The 22,315-nt window shown below is 42.4% G+C and overlaps 1 long non-coding RNA gene across 3 annotated transcripts in view; it reads left to right on the top strand.

Moving 5' to 3' along the window:
* The window catches only part of LOC131401443 (uncharacterized), a 40,929-nt gene extending 19,811 nt beyond the window's left edge, over positions 1-21,118 (top strand). Inside the window, exons 1-4 of one of the 3 annotated variants that reach the window (XR_009217679.1) lie at positions 14,868-15,000; positions 17,461-17,580; positions 18,144-18,290; positions 18,984-19,336. This is a non-coding gene — a long non-coding RNA (uncharacterized LOC131401443). Of the gene's footprint in view, positions 1-14,867; positions 15,001-17,460; positions 17,581-18,143; positions 18,291-18,983; positions 19,337-20,992 lie in introns of those variants that run through there. The other 2 variants (XR_009217678.1, XR_009217677.1) reach the window with 2 other exon arrangements.
* The last annotated feature ends 1,197 nt before the right edge of the window (positions 21,119-22,315 follow it).

The following is a 22,315-nucleotide window of genomic DNA, read 5'->3' as shown; positions in this document are numbered from 1 at the left end:
CAACACTCTGTTTGCAGTGGTTTCAAAGAGAACTTTAAAAACCAAACCCGACCTCTTATTGATGCCCTTTGAACCATTCTCTACTGTTGGGTAGTTGAAGTGGAACAAATACAAGTCTTATTGCTTATTTTCAGGCTAGATCTACTTGTCATCAAAACAATTGGTTGCAAAGTAAAAAATGCAGCTAAAGCAGTTTCTTGGTGTCATCTAGTCAAAAATGCACCAAAACAGTCTGTACCTGCACACAGAATGAGGAAACTGGTTTGTATCCAAAGATGGAGCCTAATTTTAGAATGTGTATAGTTCATCAAATAAGATGTTTAAAAGAAAGTTACTTCTTTAGGGGTGGCTCAGACACAAGTGATAGATCAAACTGGAGAGGAAGACTTCTTTTTAAAGAGATGGAGTTATCAAAGCTAATCAAAAGAAAAGATTTAAGCATTATGCTTAACTCTGAAATGCAACTCCTGCTGCTCAGCATCAGGATCTGTCTTTGATGCTGAAAATCTATGTGATCAGAGTTGATTTGTGTCTCAGCATTTAGTGGCTACCATCAAGTCAACTGGCAATCCAAATCAGATACCATGCAAGAAACCAGTCATGGAAAGCTTAATTTTTTTTTTCATCAAAAAATGTCTCAACCTCATTTGGAAAGAAATGGAAAATGACATTTCAAACTTTAATCCCTTAATATGTAGTCTGGTTCTTTCCAAAGGTTGCAAGGTTTCCAAGTTATGGAATTCATAACTAATTAACCATATGGAAACAGGATGTTCTTCATATCTTGGCTTCTCGAATATTGTCAGAGTATGAGTGACTCGCGTTGACACTGTGCAGGACCATATGTGCAGGCATCATCCCTCCTCAGCTGCACGCTTTGCCAGGGCAAACCCTCTCCTCTCTTAAGATAAGTGTCCTTACTAGGCCAAGCCCATGGAATGTTAAATTTCTACCACCGAGCCTTTGCCCTTGCTGTTCCCCCTGCCCCATACAGAGTGCCTTCCTTGCTTATCTTTCAAGAGCCATCTTTGATTCCACCTTCCCATGAAGTGTTCTTTGACTATTCCAGCCAATAGGGATCTCTCCAATTTCTCCCAGCTCGTGGGATTTGTTATCTGTATCACACAAGTTGAGACTCTTTGCTGGTCTTGCCGTTTCCAGCCACTCTGCTCCAGTCCATTCTCTAATCATATCACAACTGCCACAGCTCAACTCCCAAACTAGTCTCTCAGAGAATAAGAGTGGACCTGAAAGGCAGACCGACGAGTCTTCAACTTGGGGCCCCTCCACTTTCTAGCTGTGAGAACAGTTTAAATACCTCTCCGAGCCTCCCTTAGTTTCTTCATCTCGCAGGAACGATGGTGTCTATTTCAAAGGGTTGTGAGAGAACGTCTGTAGTGTGCCAATAGCACAATGCCTGGCACATCAGAAGCAGGTAATAAATGGTAGATAAGTATGTACTTCTCCATTATATCTACTCAGTGCAGAGCACACAATGGATTATAATCACGACTTGATTAATTAATACATTTTTAATGCAGTATCCCTGAGACCTGGATAATAAAATAACAATTCTGGAGTTATAAGGCTGGGAAAGGTCATTAAGAAGTTATCTTACTATGATGTATTTATTGACATGGACATATGTTCACTATGTACTGTTAAGCCAAAAAGGCAGTTTTTTAAATAGGATGTTTGGGGTCTGTATGCATTTGTGTGTGTGTGTATGTGTGCACACATATACATATTTGTGTGTGTATGTAGTTTTTTTAATTGGGAAGTATGCACCAAAATGCCAACAGTGGTTATCTCTGATGGGTAGGATTATAGACAGGTTTTTGTTACTTTATTTTATTGAGGTCATAATAGTTTATAACATTGTGAAATTTCAGTTGTACATTATTATTTGTCAGTCACCATATATATGTGCCCCTTTACCCCTTATGCCCACCCCCCAACCCCCTTCCCCACTGCTAACCACTAATCTGTTCTCTTTGTCCATGTGTTTGTTTCTCTTCCACGTATGAGTGAAATCATACCGTGTTTGTCTTTCTCTTTCTGGTTTATTTCGCTTAACATAATACCCTCAAGGTCCATCCATGTTGTTGCAAATGGAATGATTTTGTGTTTTTTTATGGGTGAGTAGTATTCCATTGTATATATAGCACATCTTCTTTATGCATTCATCAGTCGCTGGGCACTTGGGTTGCTTCCACGTCTTGGCTATTGTGAATAATGCTGCAATGAACATAGGGGTGCATAAATCTTTTTGAATAGTTGATTTCAAGTTCTTTGGATGAATACCCAGTAAAGGGGTAGCTGGGTCGTATGGTATTTCTATTTTTAATTTTGTGAGAAATCTCCATACTGTTCTCTTTTCTTTTCTTTTTCTTTTTTTTTTTTGTGAGGAAGATCAGCCCTGAGCTAACATCCATGCCAATCCTACTCTTTTTGCTGAGGAAGACCGGCCCTAAGCTAATATCCATTGCCAATTCTCCTCCTTTTTTCCCCTTTTTCTCCCCAAAGCCCCAGTACATAGTTGCATGTCATAGTTGCACATCCTTCTAGTTGCTTCCATACTGTTTTCTATAGCGGCTGCACCAGTTTTTCATTTTTTATCTTGGTAATTATAGGCATTCTAACAGGTGTAAGTTGATATCTCATTGTAGTTTTGATTTGCATTTCCCTAATAATTAGTGATGTTGAACATCTTTTCATGTGCCTGTTGGCCATCTGTATATCTTCTTTGGAAAAATGTCTGTTCATATTCTCTGCCCATTCTTTGATTGGGTTGTTTTTTGTTGTTGAGTTGTGTGAGTTCTTTATATATTTTGAAGATTAACCCCTCATCAGATATATGATTTGCAAATATTTTCTCCCAGTTGGTGGGTTGTCTTTTTGTTTTGTTCCTAGTTTCCTTTGCCTTGCAGAAGCTCTTTAGTCTGATGAAGTCCCATTGGTTTATTTTTTCTTTTGTTTCCCTCGCCCGAGTAGATATGGTATTTGGAAAGATGTTTCTAAGGTAATGTCAAAGAGTGTACTGCCTATATTTTCTTCTAGGAGTTTTATGGTTTCACATCTTACCTTCAAGTCTTTGGATTATAGACAGTTTTAATTTTCTTTTTGCTTATCTATATTAATTTTTATATTATGAATATGTACTACTTGCATAAATAAGACATAATAAATGATTTTTAAAATGTCATATATGTATATAATAAATGCATGAATATAGATCGGGGCTGTGAGGCAGGGAAAAATGAAAAATTGAGAAAAAAAGGGGGTTGTAGGATATGAGTGCTTTCTACTCCCCAAAATTTGCTGTTTTGTTATTGTTTCACTATCTTTGCAAGAAAGTTTTTAGTTTATAGAAATTATTTTCTAAATCATTCCTATGCTTTCATGCTGATCAAATTCATTTTTGGTCCATAAATGATTAGGCTGTTTTCAACAGGCAGTATTCTGAGAGGGGACTCTTCTTCAGCTTCTAGAATTACCTAAATATATAAGATGGACTACTTATGCCTTGACCAATCTGTTAACTAGTTTCTTTCTGGTAGACCCCAATTATTTTCACTCTGGTGCTCAGTGTCATGTGGATCCAGCCATAACTTGCTGAATTGTTCTGTGGCTCTGGAAATTAAGAAGCTCTTGTCCTGTTGGCCAGGATGGAGGCTCTGCTTGTGTGCATCAGCCCATTTGGGTTGCCCTTCTGTAAGGCTAGAAGCATAGTGCCTACCAGGGCTGCGAGTACCCCTGGGATGCAGACTGTTTTTTTTTTTTTTGTGAGGAAGATCAGCCCTGTGCTAACATCTGCCAATCCTCCTCTTTTTTTTTTTTTTTTTTTTTGCTGAGGAAGACTGGCCCTGGGCTAACATCTGTGCCCATCTTTCTCCACTTTATATGGGATGCTGCCACACCATGGCTTGCCAAGCAGTGCGTCAGTGCGTGCCCGGGATCTGAACCAGCGAATCCCAGACCGGGCCGCCGCAGTGGAGTACGCGCACTTAACTGCTTGTGCCACGGGGCCGGCCCCTGCAGACTGTTCTTTTTCTCCATCAACCGCTGGACATCATCCTGTCCTAGACAGTGCCTCCCCTTCCATACCACATCATCTTGGTGACCAGCTCAGGACTAGGACATGAAGCTCTGATTCATATCCCATATGGTTACACATCCTGGATTTGTAGCAGAGGTAGAGATGTGAGTGGGGCCAAGACCAGGGGACACAGCGTAGGGTTGGAGGAGTCTTGTTCCTTTCTCCGTTGGTTTTAGGAACAGCTGAGCATATGCTTCCAGCCATCACCTGGATTTTAAATTCATATTGCTTTCCAGTTAACAACAAGAACAGAAAGTATTTATTGAGTGCTTACTGTGTGTCTGACATTTATTTATGCCACGGAGCTAACCAGTGAGCAAAACAGATACAACTTCCTTCCCTCATAGACTTTATATACTCGTTGTGGAGACTCTGTCAAACCTGATATTGCATTTCCAGTTCTGATCAAAAAAGAAAATAAAGCAGATTAACTTTGGACTACAGTCCACATTTCTCAGAGGAATGGCAGATCTCTGGGACCTTATCTCCTTGTTTCATTCAGGTTGTGTTTCTGCCAGGAAATAAGCATTTTCATTATGAACACATGCTTTAACCTACTCTGCATGATCATTTCAGAAAATAGCTCCAGAGGCCAAGATTTCAGCTTTTGGGATAAGGGTGAGCATTGGGGATAGACAAACTTCCTAACTTTCATGATGAGGTGGGATGAAAGTGTAGTCTGTCTTACTGTATATAGGTATACTGCAGGGAGTACAGTTCTGTAATAACAGTAGGAGAGAACGCCATAGAAGAATTATTTTATATAAAATGTAAGTGACCATGTTGCAATGTGATTCTTACACAATGTTCTGATTATATTGATATCTTGGTTTAAGACTGCTAACGAGGGGCCAGCCCCGTGGCTTAGTGGTTAAGTGCACGCACTCCGCTACTGGCGGCCCGGGTTTGGATCTTGGGCGCACACCGACGCGCCGCTTCTCCGGCCATGCTGAGGCCGCGTCCCACATACAGCAACTAGAAGGATGTGCAACTATGACATACAACTATCTACCGGGGCTTTGGGGATAAAAAGGGAAAAAAAAAAAAGGAGGAGGATTGGCAATAGATGTTAGCTCAGGGCCGGTCTTCCTCAGCAAAAAGAGGAGGATTGGCATGGATGTTAGCTCAGGGCTGATCTTCCTCACACACACACACACAAAAAGACTGCTAACAAGTGTGGGAGTTTTTAGTAAAAAATTAACTAAGATGTCCCATATTTAATCCAGATAGTTCACAGTTTTGCTTGGAAAATGATGGATCAAAGTGCATAGCTCCGTCCATTGGTCAGTTTTCTTTGGTGAGGGGTGTGTGTGTGACAGAGAGAGAGAGAGAGAGAGAAGATATATCAGAGGATATAGAGAGTCGTTTTATTCAGAGAACTTGGCCTGAAGCTTATAACAATGCCTTAGCGAATCTCCTGGCATTGGAATCCAAGCATTGATTTTTATTAAACTTTGGAGCTCTCGCAATTCTCACTGAGCTGAGGTCAGAGCTGGCGGAGCGCTGCCCGGCTGCATGCCCTAATAACCACAGCCTCTTAGTATATGGTCTTAATGGCGAATGGAGCGTCCTCCTCTTCCTCCTCACCGTGACTGTCATTGCTTTAGAAATGCCCCAAAATGGCAATAAATGATGTGCAAACACACCAGATGGATTGCTAATCTCTTTTCGAGGCTTCCTTAACGGTGCATTCATAGTCCCTTGGAGCAAACTCAATTTCTCTCTGTGCACACTATTTCCACTTTTACAATACTAGAAGAAATCATTTTGGCAAACATATTTTGTAACTTGGATGAGAGGTAATTTATACAATTGCTCACCTACTATGACAACAGGCAGCAACTCCAGTCACAGAAGGATGGATAGCTATTCATCAGTCACAGCTAAGACACATAAATGGACCTGGAGCCTTTTATGAGGCTTGAAGCCACAAACTTGGGGGCTATTTCAGGCAAATCTTATTTCTTTAGAGAGGGGCAGGGAATAGAAAAACAAAAGTCAGGTCTTTAGATCTTCACCTTTACACTGATCACCAGATCTTAAGAGAGCCTGAAATGTGCCCAACACAAAGGAGAAAGCTTAAGTGGTACAAATGCCACAGTGTTAAGGGCGGGCACTGCCAGGTCATCCGTGCCAGGGATGTAGCTGTGACCCTGATCTTTGAGGGTGGTTAGGCAACTGAGTGATGAGACATGATCATTTCCCCCATTGGACCAGTCAGCCCATACATTATCTCTCCTGAGGGAGCCTGTAGTCACCCCCGATGGAATCCCAAATCTGCTCAGAAGATGTTGCCTTACACTTCAGGCCTAGTAGAGACTTAAAAAAATTTAAATATATATATATATAAATACGCACATACACAACCTTGGATGGAGGAGGACCTCTTTTCTAGGGGGCTGGCTGGGTTTGTTGTAATCCATTTGTTCACAACTACGACTGCATATGAAAATCAACTGGGAAGCTTTTAAAATTCTTGAATGTCCATCCACCTCCCCCCAAAACCAATTAAATCACAATTGCTTGGGGTTGGACCCAGGAGCCCGTATTTTTCTGAGCTCCCCAAGTGATTCTGGGGTGTAGCTAAGGTTGAGAACCACTGCTTTAACCAGTTAAGGCTGATAAAGGCAATGGGTCTCTAACTTTAGTCCATACTGGAATCATCTGGGGAACTTGTTAAAATGCAGATTCAGTAGGTCTGGTTTTGAGGCCTGAGATTCTGTATTTGTAAAAAGCTCCCTAGGTAATTCTGAGACTGGTGGTCTATGGACCACATGTTGAGAACCCTAGCTAGAGAATTCTACCCTGGAGCTTTGCATGTTTCCCATGCTTCTTTTATTGTTTCATAATGGTCCTCTCTTCTCATACAGCTCCCTCTTCTGCCAGTGAATATGTTGGAGGTTATGATCCCTGGGGGTAATCAGGCTGAAAAGTTCAGACACTTCTTGTCACTTCCAGAAGAACCAAGACAACAGATCAAAGGGATACTGAGACACAGGGTGGAGAATGGAGGTAGACAGAGCGCAAAGAGAGAAAAAGGGCTGGCTTTAGTCTAGCAGATGCTGGAGAGGGAACCCACATTTGGAGTTAAGAAGTCCATCTCTTAGATAGCCAGAGTTGGAAGGATCAGCTTTGCAGCACACTTCCTAAAAGGTAGGATATACTCAACCTGGGCCTAGGCAAAGACATCCAGACCAAGGGTTCCTGAGTATGCCTCCTGAGCTGTAGCCAGCTCTGCCCCAAGCACCTCCTCCCTGTACAGCCCCTACCGGTACAGCATTGTTTTCTTGCCCAGCCTTATGCTTTGCTGACCTCCAGGAGAAAAGTCTAACCGAGTATTGCTGCTGCTGAGTTACTATAAGATAAGGGGAAAGGGACAGAGTGGCAGGAAGCATAGCCACAAGAAAGAGATACCAAGTGAGTCTCCTAGTTGCCTGTGCTCAGATAGTTGTCCATTCTGTGTACCTTACTACTCATTCCATGGACTCAGCTGATGTGGAATTGGGGTGCACAGGCTTTGATGTCAGGTAATAAGCAAATTTTTATGTGGAAAAGAGCATGGATTTTGCAGTTATACTAGGGTTCCAATCCCACCTCTGCCACTTAAGAATGGTGTGGTTTCCCTTTATCCCCTTCCTATAGTAACACTTTTGTTGGTCACCACTGTTGGGAGTGGGGGCGCATGAAATTAGGGAGGGCTTCAGAGAGGAGGTCACATTTGCCTGGGCCTTGAAGGGTGGGGCTGGATTTCCATAGGCAGATTTCCAAAGTTCTAGAAGGAACTTTCTAGAAGGAGGCAATGATATGAAAAAAACTGGAAAGAGTGGTTGCTGTATTGTTTGAATTTGCTGTTGGGACCATTCCAGGCGGCTGCTGTGCATTACTTTCTTTACCAAGTTTGTTTTTTACCAAGTTTGCTTTCAACTTGCAGTTTGCAGTTAGCCTACTCTGACCAATCAGGAGACAGGTATGGGTTACTTTGTTGTTTATCCTGAACTTTCCAGAATTTCTGCAACCTCAACACAAGTGTAAACTTCCAAGTACAAGCCTTGGGGCCTTCTTACCACATCCAGCCCAGCTAACTGATCCCAGAGCCCCCAACACTCCCCTGCACCCTGGCTCTGATGTCTTCCCATATTCCCCACCCCATAGAAGCAGGAGAGAGCCTACTACCTGTTGAAGTGGGAAGAGAGGATCAGGGAGGCTTCGTGCAGGGGGCTGCATGTGAGCTGGGCCCTGAGGGGTGAGCATGGCAGGGAAAGGACATTCCAGTAAGAGGCAACCACACAAAAGGCGTGATTACTCTGGTATAGAGGCCTAAAGCATAGACATTGGGTTCAAACTCTAGTCTGGCCATTTCCTACTTCTTTTCATGATCCCATCCCTCAGTCCTCTCTCACCCCACACACATCCCCCCTGTGTAATAAACACTCTCCTAACTGCCCATGCTCAGTTAGATGGTTTCCCATTCCGTGTATCTAGTCTTCAATGGCTGCACAAACCCCCTTCCCCCATCCTACTTATGGCACATGGTGAAAACAGTCAGACCATGACTTACTAGCTGTAAGGTCTTGGGTAAATCGCTTAACTTCTATGATCCTCAGTTTGCTTATTTGTAAAATGAGGATATTAAAAATACTCCCTTATAGGGTTGTTGTAGGGATTAAATAAAATACCATGTATAAAATTCTTAGCACCATGCCTTGAATATAGTAAAGTCTTGTATTATCTCACTATATTACATCTTTCGCTATTATTTTTTTACAATATGAGATGAATACATGAATAAAAGTTGGCATTACTCTGAAAAAGAATTAGAAAAAGAATTTCAAATCCTTTAAATGCTGTTAGGGAGCATTTAAAGTTTTGAGGTCTCTAAGAGTCAACCCTTTTTATAACTAAGTCCTCACCCCATTCATTCATTCTACAAATATTTATTGAGCACCTATAACATGCCAGGGATCATGCTAATTGCTGGGAACATGATGAACAAGACAAAGTACCACCCTCCACCCACATGGAGCTTACATTCTAAGAAAGAGAGAGAGTCAAGAAACGGACCAGGAAATATATATTAAGTCAAGTTGCAACAGGTTCTAAGGAAAAACGCAAGCAGGGTGGGTGGATGGGGAGTTGTGGTGGTGAGGCGTCGAGTCGTCAGGAAAGGCCTCACACAGGAAGTTTCATCTGAGCAGAGACCTGAAAGCATGAGAGAGTGAGAATGAGTCATGGGGATATTTGATGAAAGAGCTTTCCAGGCAGAGGGAAGAGTAAGTGCAAAGTCCCTGAGGCTGGAGAGCACTTAATGTGTTTGAGGAACAGCAAGGAGGCCTTATTAGTTTTGTAAATCCGAGTGTTTGCTTTAAGGGACACATGACCGTCAAGATCTGTATATTTATTTAAAAGTCCTGAATACTGAAAATCATGGAGAAGAAAGCGAATTGTGAAGTCTGGTGATTCTTTGTGGATTCTCCAATCCCTGGCAGACTGCTCCTTTCCTGTGTCGTGGACCTTTGGGTCACGCCTGCCTATGCTGTGGACGTTTAGCCTAGAGAACTCAGGAAGGAGGGAAGTCTTCCTTTGGCTCTCACTATAAGGCTAAGGACCCAAATTAATGTAATGGATTTATACGGCTCAATGACTCATTCCTTTATTCATTCCTCCACTCGACAAGCATTTATGACTGACTTTCTTTAGATATAACTGTGCTAAATTCTGTGAAAGATACAAATAATTCTAAGATAATAGGCCCATCCATCTTGAAGCCTTTTTGGAAATGTTTGGGATAAATTGTAATTTTTTAGAACTATACAATGCCAGTCTTTAAGGACTAAATGGCGTGAGAAGACATACACATATGAATAGTTGACGAATTAGTGATTAGTGTTAATATCAGCCCTAGACAATTGTAGTAGAAACAGCACAGTGCAGTGTATGATAACATGCTAGCTGAGTTGTTCAGATAACATAGACTATAGCAGTTGGTCAGGGGAAGCTTCCTGGAAGTAGAGAGGCTCAGGTTGGGCCTTCAAACATACGCAGAGAGGAAGAAGGAAGGAATGAGAGAGCAAAATGCCAACCCTTTTGAGATGATCACTCCTGAGAAAAATGTATGCTAAATCAGTCATGCTAGCCAGCCCCATCCTCTCTGCCATTATGATCCATGGTCTAGAGTTGTCATAACATTTGTAACACTTCCATTCTCTAAAATCTTAAGTGTTTATGCATGCCATGTAATAAGTGAACTCTGATCCACAAAATTGGTGGTCTAGTGGTTAAGATTCAGCGCTCTTACCACCATGGCCTGGGTTCGTTTCCCAGTCAGGGAACCATACCACTCATCTGTCAGTTGTCATACTGTGGCGGCTGCATGTTGCTGTGATGCTGAAAGCTATGCCACTGGCATTTTTTTTTTTTTTTTGTGAGGAAGATCAGCCCTGAGCTAACATCCGTGCCAATCCTCCTCTTTTTCTGCTGAGGAAGACCAGTTCTGAGCTAACATCTATTGCCAATCCTCCTCCTTTTTTTCCCCAAAGCCCCATTAGATAGTTGTGTGTCATAGTTGCACATCCTTCTAGTTGCTGTACATGGGACGCGGCCTCAGCGTGGCCGGAGAAGCCGTGCTTTGGTGCGCGCCAGGGATCCGAACCCAGGCCGCCAGTAGCGGAGCGTGCGCACTTAACTGCTAAGACACGGGGCCGGCCTGCCACTGGCATTTCAAACACCAGCAGGGTCACCGATGGTGGATGGGCTTCAGTGGAGCTTCCAGACTAAGACAGACTAGGAAGAAGGACCTGGCCACCCACTTCCAAAAACTGGCCATAAAACCCTATGAATAGCAGTGGAGCGTTGTCTGGTAGAGTGCCATAAGGTGAGAGGATGGACAAAAAGACCAGGTAGGGTTCCTCTCTGCTGTACAGGGTTGCTAGAAGTTCAGTCAACTCCGTGGCACTAACAAAAAGAAAAAAAAAAAAAATCAGGGCCGGCCCCGTGGCTTAGCAGTTAAGTGTGCGCGCTCCGATGCTGGCGGCCCGGGTTCGTTCCCCGGCGCGCACCAAAGCACCGCTTCTCCAGCCATGCTGAGGCCGCGTACCACATACAGCAACTAGAAGGATGTGCAGCTATGACATACAACTATCTACTGGGGCTTTGGGGTAAAAAAAATATAAATAAAAAAATTATTAAAAAAAAAAAAATCAGCGAGATAACAGTATCCCCAATTTCCGAAGAACCTCGGCCTAAGGTAACAATTGGCCTCAATCCTAATTTGCTTCTAGTTTATGTAAATGATGTAAATTGCCATAGGAAGATGGATGGCCTTTTCTAGCTTGGATAGGCTTTGAAGGCAGAGGTGACTAGGACATTTTTGTCAAGTTTGAGCAGAAAAATATCTACAAAGGCCCAGACACCTAGGCCAAATGGCTTTGGTTGGCTTGATGAAGTTGTTTCTTCTGTGGGCTTCCAAGCTGGGTGGGCGTGGTAGCTGTGTCTGGTGAGCTCAGCTCTGGCTACTTTTCCACAAAGAACACTGCAGTCTAGTCTCTTGGATTAGGCTGGATCTTTGCTTTTAATTACAACAGCATACTGAGAATGGACAGGATTCTTACATTCATTCCTATGTTAATTCATACCATTCCTTTGGTTTCCTTCCTAGTTCTTTTCCCTAGAAGATCCTTTTGGAAATCCAAGTTTTCAGGATGGTACCTAGGATAATGAAGTCCAGAGAGTGGAAGTGGCTCATCTGTATTAGTACTATTGGTATTTGTGCCCATTGGTTTTTAACCACCCAACCTGGGCAAGGAAGCTAGGATCTATTGATGACTCCTGAAGGTGGATGCCGTAAGGCCTAATGGTGGAGAGTTCAGTCATGTTAATAACACTAATGTTAGCTACCATTTATTGAATGCTTACATGACGCCAGGCTGTCTGCTAATTTGATCTTTCCAACAACTCTGTGAAGTAGTGCCATTATTATCCACCTTGTTATCAATGGGGTAACTGACAGTGAAGGAGTGTAGGTGACTTACCCAAGTTCTTACAGCTAGTAAGCAACAGTCGTAGTGGTTGGTCAGACTTGGGGTCTGAGTCCTAGGTTGGTCTTTCTAACTTATGTAACAGCTTCATCCCCTTTTCTGCAAAATTGTATGATAAAGCCCCTAGCTCACAAAATGGCGATGAAGGTGGAATTAGAGAACATCTGCAAAGTGTCTCACGGGGCCTGGCATGTAGTAAGTGCTTAGTAAATGGTAGCTGCTCTTACTGGGAACCTGATCCCCAGGTTTGGCGACCTAGTGCTGAAATTGTCTCTATGGTGGACCATGTGCACGTTTCACTGAGCTGCCAGAATGCACATTTGTTTGTATCTCCCTCATTTGATCGAGCAGTGTGCATGCTCCTGTGCCAACACTGGAATGTGTGCCAATTCTATTAGCTTGGGTAAATTGGGCAGGGAGCTCTTGACAATTTAAGGCATTCATGTAATATTCCTATTGGAATTTGTTGCGTGTTTGCAAATTGGTCCTATGGGAACATCGTTTTTTCAGAAATCCAATGGTTGATACAAGACACTGGGCTCTAAAGTGCATTTGGTGATTCAGATTGCAGGCAAGAAAATGTCCCTTGCAATGAGACATAAACGCCTTTCCATATAACGAGTTTGGTTACTCTGATGGACAGCTCCTGGCCCCCAGAGTATTAAGGCCTATGTCTCACTCCATCATGAAAAACCTGTTATGTGGCATATGGCACTTGTCGCCGGATCCACCACTACAATGGGGAGATAATGCAACATCTAGAACATGGAAAACTGAATGAAGACTCACAATCATACTTTTTCCTCCAGCATTGAGATTTCACTTGATGGAAAACATGGGAATGAAACACGTGATTTCTCTGCAGAGCAGAGTGAATCACTAAAACATTCTGTTGCTGACCTCCTCTTCCTCCTCATTTCCTCCTCCTGACTAGTCTCTCCTTCATGTCAGATGCGGCTTCCTAAAACACTTCATTTACCAAGTCACTCTTCTGTTCTATACCTCTTAGTGGCTCCCTGTTGCCTCTAGCACCAAGTCCAAACACCTCAGCCTGTCTCTTTTTCACAACTGCACTACCCACCTAACCAACTAATTCATTAATTCATTCAGACATATTTCTGGTATACCTACTATGCACCAGGCACTGGGCTAGGTGCTGGGGACATGCCTGTGAACCAGTGAGATGTCCTCACAGACCTGCTGCTCTAATCAAGCTTTTCTGCCTCTGGTCCTTCACCCAGTATGTGCCATTCTGCTGCTGCATCTGTACACACTCCTGGTCCTCTGTGGAAATGTCTGCCCTTCTCCTCTCTGCCAATATATGCTTCTCACCACCTCTAAAACCTCTATTAAAATGCAAGCTTACCACATATGCCCCACTCCTAGAAGTAGTAAGCAGGAGCCCAGGAGGGCCTGCCTTGCACAGAAGGCTAGAAGATCTGTAGTCAGAAACCATCTGTCTAAAGCCTTTGTGTGCAAGTAAAAGGAAAAAGCTTCCAAAGACTTGACATGTGCTGATTGATTTCATAAAGGGTCATGAAGTAGGCATGAGAAACACAGTTTCAGGCTAGCACATTCCCTGAAGGTGATAGACAGAAAATACAGCAAAACTTTTGTTATCATGGATTTTGTGTGTGTCCTGGGGGTGGTGGGGGGATATTTGGGTTAGATTGATTAACCGAAATTTTGGCCGTCTTTGGTATGCTATGTTAGTGACATGAATTGTTTAGAATAAGTGGCTAGGACTTATTAATGTAATCACATTTAGACTCAGTGATTGAAATGTAAATCTGAAATGAAAACAGCAGCCTATGACATTCATTCAGCTAATTATGTATTGAGTAGCTAGTATATGTCGGCTAAGCCTGCCCCTAACATATGTGGGGCCCAGGGCAAATGTACAAAGGGAGTCCCACATACCATATGGCTAAAGATTTACAAGTTGTAAATTAAGCTAACACTGTTTAATAAAACGTGTCTGTCCTCCTACCTTGACAAATAAAGCGTATCTTCATTATGATCTGGAAGCTCAAATACAAGTTTAAAATTCTTGCGTCCTTCAGCATTTCTTGCCAATCATGACAGCACAGAAGGCTCAGTTGTAGGCCTCCAGCCCCCAGCCTGAACTCCTGTCCCCCTTCTCTTCCACCCCATCTCTGTCTCATACCACAAGGGGCCTCACACATGCGGTGGACTCCCTAGCCCTCCTGTCCAAGGGTTTTGCACAATGGTGGTGTGTTCTACCCCTAAGAGGATGGACAGGGGACAGAGGCCTGCGCAGGCTCTGGAAGCAGGCACCAGACTATTTAGGCAGGAAATTCCTGGGCACTGGGAATCCATAGTATGGACTAGAAGAGAAGAACATGGACTCTGGTTGGGCTTGTTCCTTTGGTCCAGTGGATTCCTGCTCCTGGGAGGTTCAGCCAGAGGAGGGCCAGAGTGAGGTTTCTAAAGTATGGGGCCAGGTATCTGCCATGTACTGGGGATAAGATGATTAAAATATGCTCCCTCCCCTCCAGGAACTTACAACCTGGTGAAACAGACGTACAAGTACATAGCCCACTCTAATGTAGGGGGATAAATAAATGCTCTCTTTGCTGAAACCCAGAACACAGAAAAGGATACAGTAGGAGATGATGGATCTGAGGGATGGCAAATAGAGGAAGAAGAGCCAGAGGAGGAGGTATCAAATGCCATGCCTTTTGTTCCATCTATTTTTTTAATGTTTAATTTTTTGTTCATTGAGGTGCAATTAACATTCATTCAGGTGCACAAATTCCACCTTACAGCTCCATGAGTTGTTCCAGTTCCAGCAAATCACAGGCTCTCTTGCCCTGCCCTTCATCAGTCAACATCCCCTGCCCAAAGGTAACCACTATTCTGACCTCCGTCTCTGTAAATTAGTTCTGCCTCTCTTTGAACCTCATATGAATGCAATCATACAATATCTATCTTTGTCTAGTTTCTTTCACTCAACAGTATGTCTGTGAAATCCATCCATGTTGTTTTGTGCAGCTGTAATTTGTTTTTCACTGCTGTGTAGCATTTCATGTTATTACAATATGACATTTTATTTATCCATTTTACTGTTGATGGACATTTGGGTTGTTTTCAGTTTGGGGCTGTTATGAACAGTGCTGCTATAAACTTTCTAGTTCATGTATTTTGGTGAACACTTATATCATTCTTTATTTTTTTTTATTTTGAAATAATTTCAGACTTAAATGCAAAAATATTTCAAAGAATTCCTGTATATTCCTCACTCAGACTTCATTCATTCAAAAATAGCTATATAATATTCCATTATGAATACATAAAAAATTACCACTAATTTCCCCCAGACACTTAAAGCTTTTTAATTTCTTTTCTGTTTTTTGTTACAGAAATTTAAGCGAAATATATACTTAGCCTGTGATCTATATTTATTCTTCAAATTAAAAAATGCAGTCATACTTCAGATTTACATTTTATCAGTGCCTTTTTAAGTCTGTGGTCCGTAATTTCAATTGCTTGATTGTTTTTCAGAAAGAGCTGTAGCTCCTTACATTTCTAATCAAATTTTCTTATTTAAATTCCTTTCATTCCTCTTGGATTTGTAAAGACAGTCTGCCTTCTGCCCCTTTGAAACGTAAGAGAAAGTATCTGATTTCTCCCAAGCCTGCTTCTGCTCAGCTAGAGCTGTGAGAGGCAGCAGGGGTTTGGGCCTTCATGAGCCCAAAGTAAGCTGACAGCAGGACTGACAGTCTGGCTGTAAGACTTACAGCCTGTGCTCAGTAAAAGGCTGTGTTTATAAATATCCATTGGTGAGTGATCAACCAACACACACGAACACATATACACACACATATACACGTGTGCACACATGTACTCAGAGAGACTGAACCTGAACTTATGAGGCCTCCAATGGAGGCGTATCTTTGCTTCAGGTAGCTTTAATGCCAAAATGGATTATCCACAGAAGCTTAATCAGAAAATTCAACTAATGGCAGGTCATTTAACTGAGGGGTTCCTGTCTATAAGTTTTGTGTACTTCCCATGCTCGCCCTTCCTACCCCAACCCTATATTGTCATACTCAGTGTGCACAGTGGAAGTTTGCTCTATTTCCCAGAAGACAACGAGATACGCAGTTAATGCTTTGGGCCTTTGATGCTCCTCACAGTTGCATGTCACCAGAACAGGGTTATCCCATAGGATATCTTCTTCGGAATCATATGATTATCTCACTGAAAACCTACTCATTTCTGGCCTGTTTTTTGTTAACTGCCCCCTAACACAATTGGTGCTGAAAACACAGTAGACTTCACTTCACACTTCTTGCTTGATGGAAGCAAAATGTCTAGGCAAAGGAGAAGACAGAATAGACAGTCAATCCTTTGGAAATCCCTTCTACTCTGTTATTCTAAGATTTCCTCATTGTTTGTGAATCCAACAGCACCCTCAGCTTTTTGTACATTTAATCCGTATGTTTCTGGTGCGTGTATGTTTAAATCACTAAAAGGCAGATTTAGAAAAGCAACTCATTGTGAAAGATCCCTTAGGATCCATCTTATTTAACTACGAACCAGATGTCTCATTTTCCCAGTAGGAAATAGACTTTGAACTTGGAAAGTTCACATTCTGTTTTCTACTCATCTCAACACAGTGAGAGGATTTTCAAATTGGTCGTGTGAGCCTCTTCTATCCCAGAGCAATGGAGCATGGTTTGCATTGTGTGGGCTGTCACTGGAGTTGGGCTGTGAGTCAGGAAATCTGTGTTCTGCTTCAAATTCCGCTCCACATTCAGGATGACCTCTGGGAAGTCACACCTTTTGGGGGCCTTTGTTTCACCATCAGTAGAGAAGCATGTCTTGACTACAATGTCAGATGGTAGAAAAGAGATGCACAAAATGTTTTGAGCTTGCTCAGGGAAAGATAATCACATAACCCCAAAGTGGCATGCCATCACAGTAATTAAATTTTTTAATTCTGTAAAGTGAATCAGGCCCTGTGAGACTGAACCTACTTAAATTTGATTGTGTCCCATGCATTCATATAGACTCCTATGGTGTTAGAAGGATCTTTAGAGAGACCATCGATCCCAACTGCCCATCTGGCCAGTAAGCTTTTCAGTAGCATCCTAACAGATAGACACGTGGCGTCTGCTTGAATACTACCTGCCCAGAGAGTTTACCACTGCCTGAACAGCACTTTTCTTTGTCTAACCACTTTCATCATTAGCAATGTCTTTCTTACATTAATCTGGGATTCACGTCTGTGTAACTTCTGCCTGCTGCTCCTAATTCTTTCCCCTGGAGTCACGAAGATCAAGTTTGTGCTTTCTTCCACAGGATGGCTGTTCAGATAGTTGAAGATAGCTTTCACCATGTCTCTCCTTCTCCAGAGAAAAGTTATTTTCCTTAGCATCAAATTCTACCCTTGTCCCGGAAACTCTTGCTGAGATGATAATGGTAAGACTCCAGGGACCATGGGCATACTCCCTGATATCCCCCAAGAGGAGCTCAGGAATCTCATCCAAACAATACCACATATACAGGCCTGAGCCAAGGGGACCAGAAGGTGGGACGCCCACAGACCCTCCTTCAGCTCTCCCTCGTGTACCCTGAAGGGCCAGGAGGGTTTTGTTTTGACAACTTGCCTTCTTTGGGAACTCTGTGGATTCTTGGGAGGTCTTGAAATTCTTCTGAGGAAAAATTAATAAAGACAGATATTAAACAAAAGCTAAATTGATAACCAAATGATGGCCAATCTCTTTTATGCAAATGAAGGGATAGATAGTTTTTGAGCACCTGCAAGCCTCAACATTTTGTAAGTGAAGACACCGAGGCAGAGAGGTCAAGTGACTTTCCCCAAGTCTTGGGGAAGAACTTGGAATCCGTCTGTTTGCCAGGCCCCCATCTGTTCCACTAGGCCAAGCTGCCTCCCCTTTTACATAGCTAAAATGTGTGTGAGCCCTCTTCTGTGAGAGGTCAGGAAATGCCTCTTCTTAATTCTGTCCTCCTCCTTTCTCTAGGTGATCCGAGGTTGCTTTGCTCTGTAGAAGCACTGGATGCATCTTCACTTTCTGGAACCTTGTGGCAGACTCCTGGATCCCTCCAGTAACCTGCACTTGCCTCCTCCCCAATGGTTCTGCTGAGATAGGAGATGTAAGCAAAGGCGGGTAAGCTTTGCTTACATCCTTGACCAAAGCAAACAAACTCATAGGGACCAGAATCTCTTGGGAGGGCATGAGTATCAACCAAAACTTTAAAAATCATTGATGAGGTCCATAGCTCACATAGGTCCTTGCACCCAGAAGGGCCCAGCACTAGCTTTAATACTCCACTATCACCACTTTAAAATTCTTTAAAATTTTTTGAATAAAGGACTCCACATTCTTACTTTGCATAATACCCACAAATTATGTAGCCAGTCCTGATAAGGCCAGTGCTACACTTACACTTGGACAAGAAGGGCCTCTGCCCTAGGCCTTATACTTTAAAAGGCCCCACCTGTCCATTGGTGTGCTGGTAAATGTTGAGAAAATGGCTGTCTAGGGGGGTGGGTGGCGTAAGGGAAAGCCTTGGTTTGTAGCATTTGTTGATTTCCATGTTGTAAACAGTCCCACCACAGCTGATTTCAGGCTACCAATGTGATGTCACCAAACCCACAGTTGGGAAGAGATGCCCCCAATTGGTTCTCACAAGCCTGTATGAGCCGGTTCTAGTATACTGCTGTGACATATCTCAAATGCCAAATGAATGAATGAATGAGTGAATGAATGAGCGAATATAAGAACACATGGGTGCTTCTGTAACTCAGGACCCCTAATTCTGAACATCTATTCTCACAAATAACTCTATGCGTATTCCAGAGAAAACACCTCATATCTCTTGGCCTATTTCCTGCTCCACCAACAATAACAACAGCAAAACATGTCTGAATATCATGAAGATTTCTGGGTTGTGTGGCTGCTGATGTCAGAGATGGGCACTACTTTGGAGTACAGAAAGGATTTGAGTGCTAAGGTTAAAAAAAAGACAAATTAATTTATCAAATCCTTATTGTCTGATAGCATAAATGCAATAGATTCTTGCATAACAAATTGTTTCCCAGTAGTCCCTTTCCTTGCTTTCAATTTGTGGTTCTGAAGGTATTCACAAATTAGCATTGAATTTACAACGGTTGTACTTGGTGGCTGAGGAACATTTCACAATGTTAAACAATTCATATCACTCAAATTGTGGATACGTAGGTCTAAGTGCAACATGTGTAGCATGATTACGATGGACATTAGATGCTAGAATTTCAAATAGTTTTATTTTTATAAACGTGTAATAAGATTGAATCAATGATAATTGAGCTCTAGCAAAATAATTTTAATTTAAAAATTTGATATTTATCATTTATAGTTTGTCTTTTATTTTTTACTTTGAATATTTGAGAAGAAAAATAACTTTTTTGAAAACATGAAATATTTTAAGGAATTTTTACATTTACTTTATGGTTTTTTGTGTTTTTTTTTGTGAGGAAGATCAGCCCTGTGCTAACATCTGCCAATCCTCTTCTTCTTCTTCTTTTTTTTTTTTTGCTGAGGAAGACTGGACCTGGGCTAACATACGTGCCCATCTTCCTCCAGTTTATATGGGATGCTGCCACAGCATGGCTTGCCAAGTGGTGTGTCACTGAGTGCCCGGGATCTGAACTGGCGAACCCTAGGCCGCCACAGCAGAGGACGCGCACCCAACCACTTGTGCCACCAGGCCGGCCCCTACTTTATGTTTTTTATGAAATATGTTTAAATTTTATACATTTAATACAATTACATTTTATTTTTAATCCTTTGTAAGGGGTTGGAGAACTACGACCCACACGTGAGCTGCCTGCTTTTATAAATAAAGTTTTATTAGAACACAGCCACACCCATTTTTTAACATATTGTCTAGCAGAGCTTTGGGCTACAATGTCAGTTGAATAGTTAAGACAGAGACCTCATGGTCTGCAAAGCCTCAAATTTTTACTCTCTGGCCCTTAAGAGAAAAATTTTGCTGGCCCCTGCTTTAGATCATAACTGACAATTCCACAAGTTATGTGAAAAATCTTGATTATAATAACATATAATACAAACAGTGATTTTGCTGTAATGAAGGCAAAAAAAATAAATTTTATGGAATAAATACAAGATAATTCCCAAATTATGTATGTCCTTAAGTTATTACTCACCCAAATATTGTTGGCCCATCAAAAGAACATCCAGACATGCACAATCATAATTAAATTCAGTCCTCTTTGATATTGTGCTGACTTTCAAAAGTATAAAAACCATCACTTTATACATATTCATTGATTTTGTTGTTATAAGGTATAGTTGTCAAAGTAGCGGATAGAACATATTTTAATCGTTTGTTGCTTTGACTTATAATTTTTAATTATTAGGCATGTGGTATACGGGCCTCTGTTTGTATTGTTGCTCTGGGCCCATCAAATGTTAGGGGCGCATGGAGAGGCTTGGTAAATATGTCAACAATTAGGTGTCAGGAGCCATTTTTCAGTCTACTGGGGCCTGTGCTCTGTGCAAAGCTTCTGAGAGATTCTGCCAATGCCTAAGGAGTACGGTGAAGCCCACCTGTCTGCAGCCACCACTGAGAGGGCGCCGAGAGAGAATGCAGTAGAGCACCTGCTATGGACTGAATTGTGCCCCCTCAAAATTCATATATTGAAGCCCTGACCACCAATGTGACTGTATTTGGAGATAGGACTTTTAGGAGGTAATGAAGTTAAGTGAGGTCATAAGGGTGGGGCCCTAATCCTATAGGACTATGGCCTTATAAGAAGAGCTCTCTTTCTCTCTCTCTCTCCTTCCCTCCCTCCCTCCCATATGAGGACACAGTGAGAAGGCAGCCATCTGCAAGATGGGAAGAGCACTCTCACCAGAAACCAACCGTGCTGGAACCTTCATCTTGAACTTTCCAGCCTCCAGAACTGTGAGAAAATAAATGTCTGTTATTTAAGCCACCCAGTCTATGATTTTTTGTTACGGCAGCTGGAGCAGACCAAGACAGCACTTCTGTGAGTTCCAGGCTGAGGCGTATGCACGTGTGCACATACACACACATTCCCAAAGCTGAGCCACCAGAGGAAGGTGGTGCGGAGTGGAGGAGCAGGCCTGAGGAGGAAGAACCTGTGCAGCACAGTCATTAGTGTGTTTGGTGATGGGCACGGTTGTGACGAGAGGTGGGAGGGAGAGAGGCTGACACTGGGCCTCTGCTACTGCTAGCCTTTGTCTTGTTTCCTCTCTAGTTCTCCTTCTTACTGGCAATGTGTGTGGCCTCCAAAGTGAGGTATAGATGGTGGCCTTAGTCTATTGATTGTCCCACAGCCCAAGAAATAAATGATACTGTATGTTGCTAACTCCCTTTTCCCATCTCCACTCCATCCATCCCGGAAGCCTTAGTGCAGATATTTGGGTGGAGAGAGGAAACCTGAATTCCTCTACAGCAAACTTCTTGACCAGAAGATGAAGAAAGAATCCTTGCAGGAGCCCAGATCCAGCTTTTCCTTATGGGACAATGGCTGGGAAGAAATGATAGATGGGTCTACAGGAGCAAACACAGCTGCTTCTCATTAGTCCCCTTCAGACTGTTGGAGGCTCCTAGCTTGCAATCAGGGCTTGTCTACCCAGCAACCATTTGCTGCCTGGAAGCAAGCAAGATGAATATGTTTGATTCTTTTCAAAGTAGTAGAGAAGAATAGTGATGGAGCTTATGCAGATACCATGGTGTGGTGAGAAGAAACTGGGTGAGAATCTAGGTGGGGAGATCTTGGTTCATCAACAGGAAAAGGTTGCACCAAAGGTGTGGCTGGGGGCAGCACAGGGAGCTGTTGCTTTCTTTGAGTACAGTCTCTCAAAGGGGCATCTTTCCAACCATATGTTGACCTGTCTGCAGTTAAAACTATGAGAAAAAGACTAGAGTAATCAGTGTGAAAGCAAGACCATGATACCCATAAGAGAGAGCAGTCAGTAATCACAATGAAGAGTGAGATACCACTTAACAAGCATTAGGATGGATACTATTTCAAAAATAAAATAAAATGAAAATAACAAGTGTTGGCGAGGATGTGGAAAAATTGTACTGCTGGCAGGAATGTAAACTGGTGCAGCTGCTCTGGAAAACAGAATGGTAGTTCCTCAAAAAATTAAAGTTA

Source organism: Diceros bicornis, chromosome X (assembly GCF_020826845.1).
Source record: "Diceros bicornis minor isolate mBicDic1 chromosome X, mDicBic1.mat.cur, whole genome shotgun sequence".
In the NCBI taxonomy this organism is placed as follows: Eukaryota; Metazoa; Chordata; class Mammalia; order Perissodactyla; family Rhinocerotidae; genus Diceros; species Diceros bicornis.
Note: the sequence above shows the minus strand (reverse complement) of the source record. Positions and strands in the feature narration are given on the sequence as shown.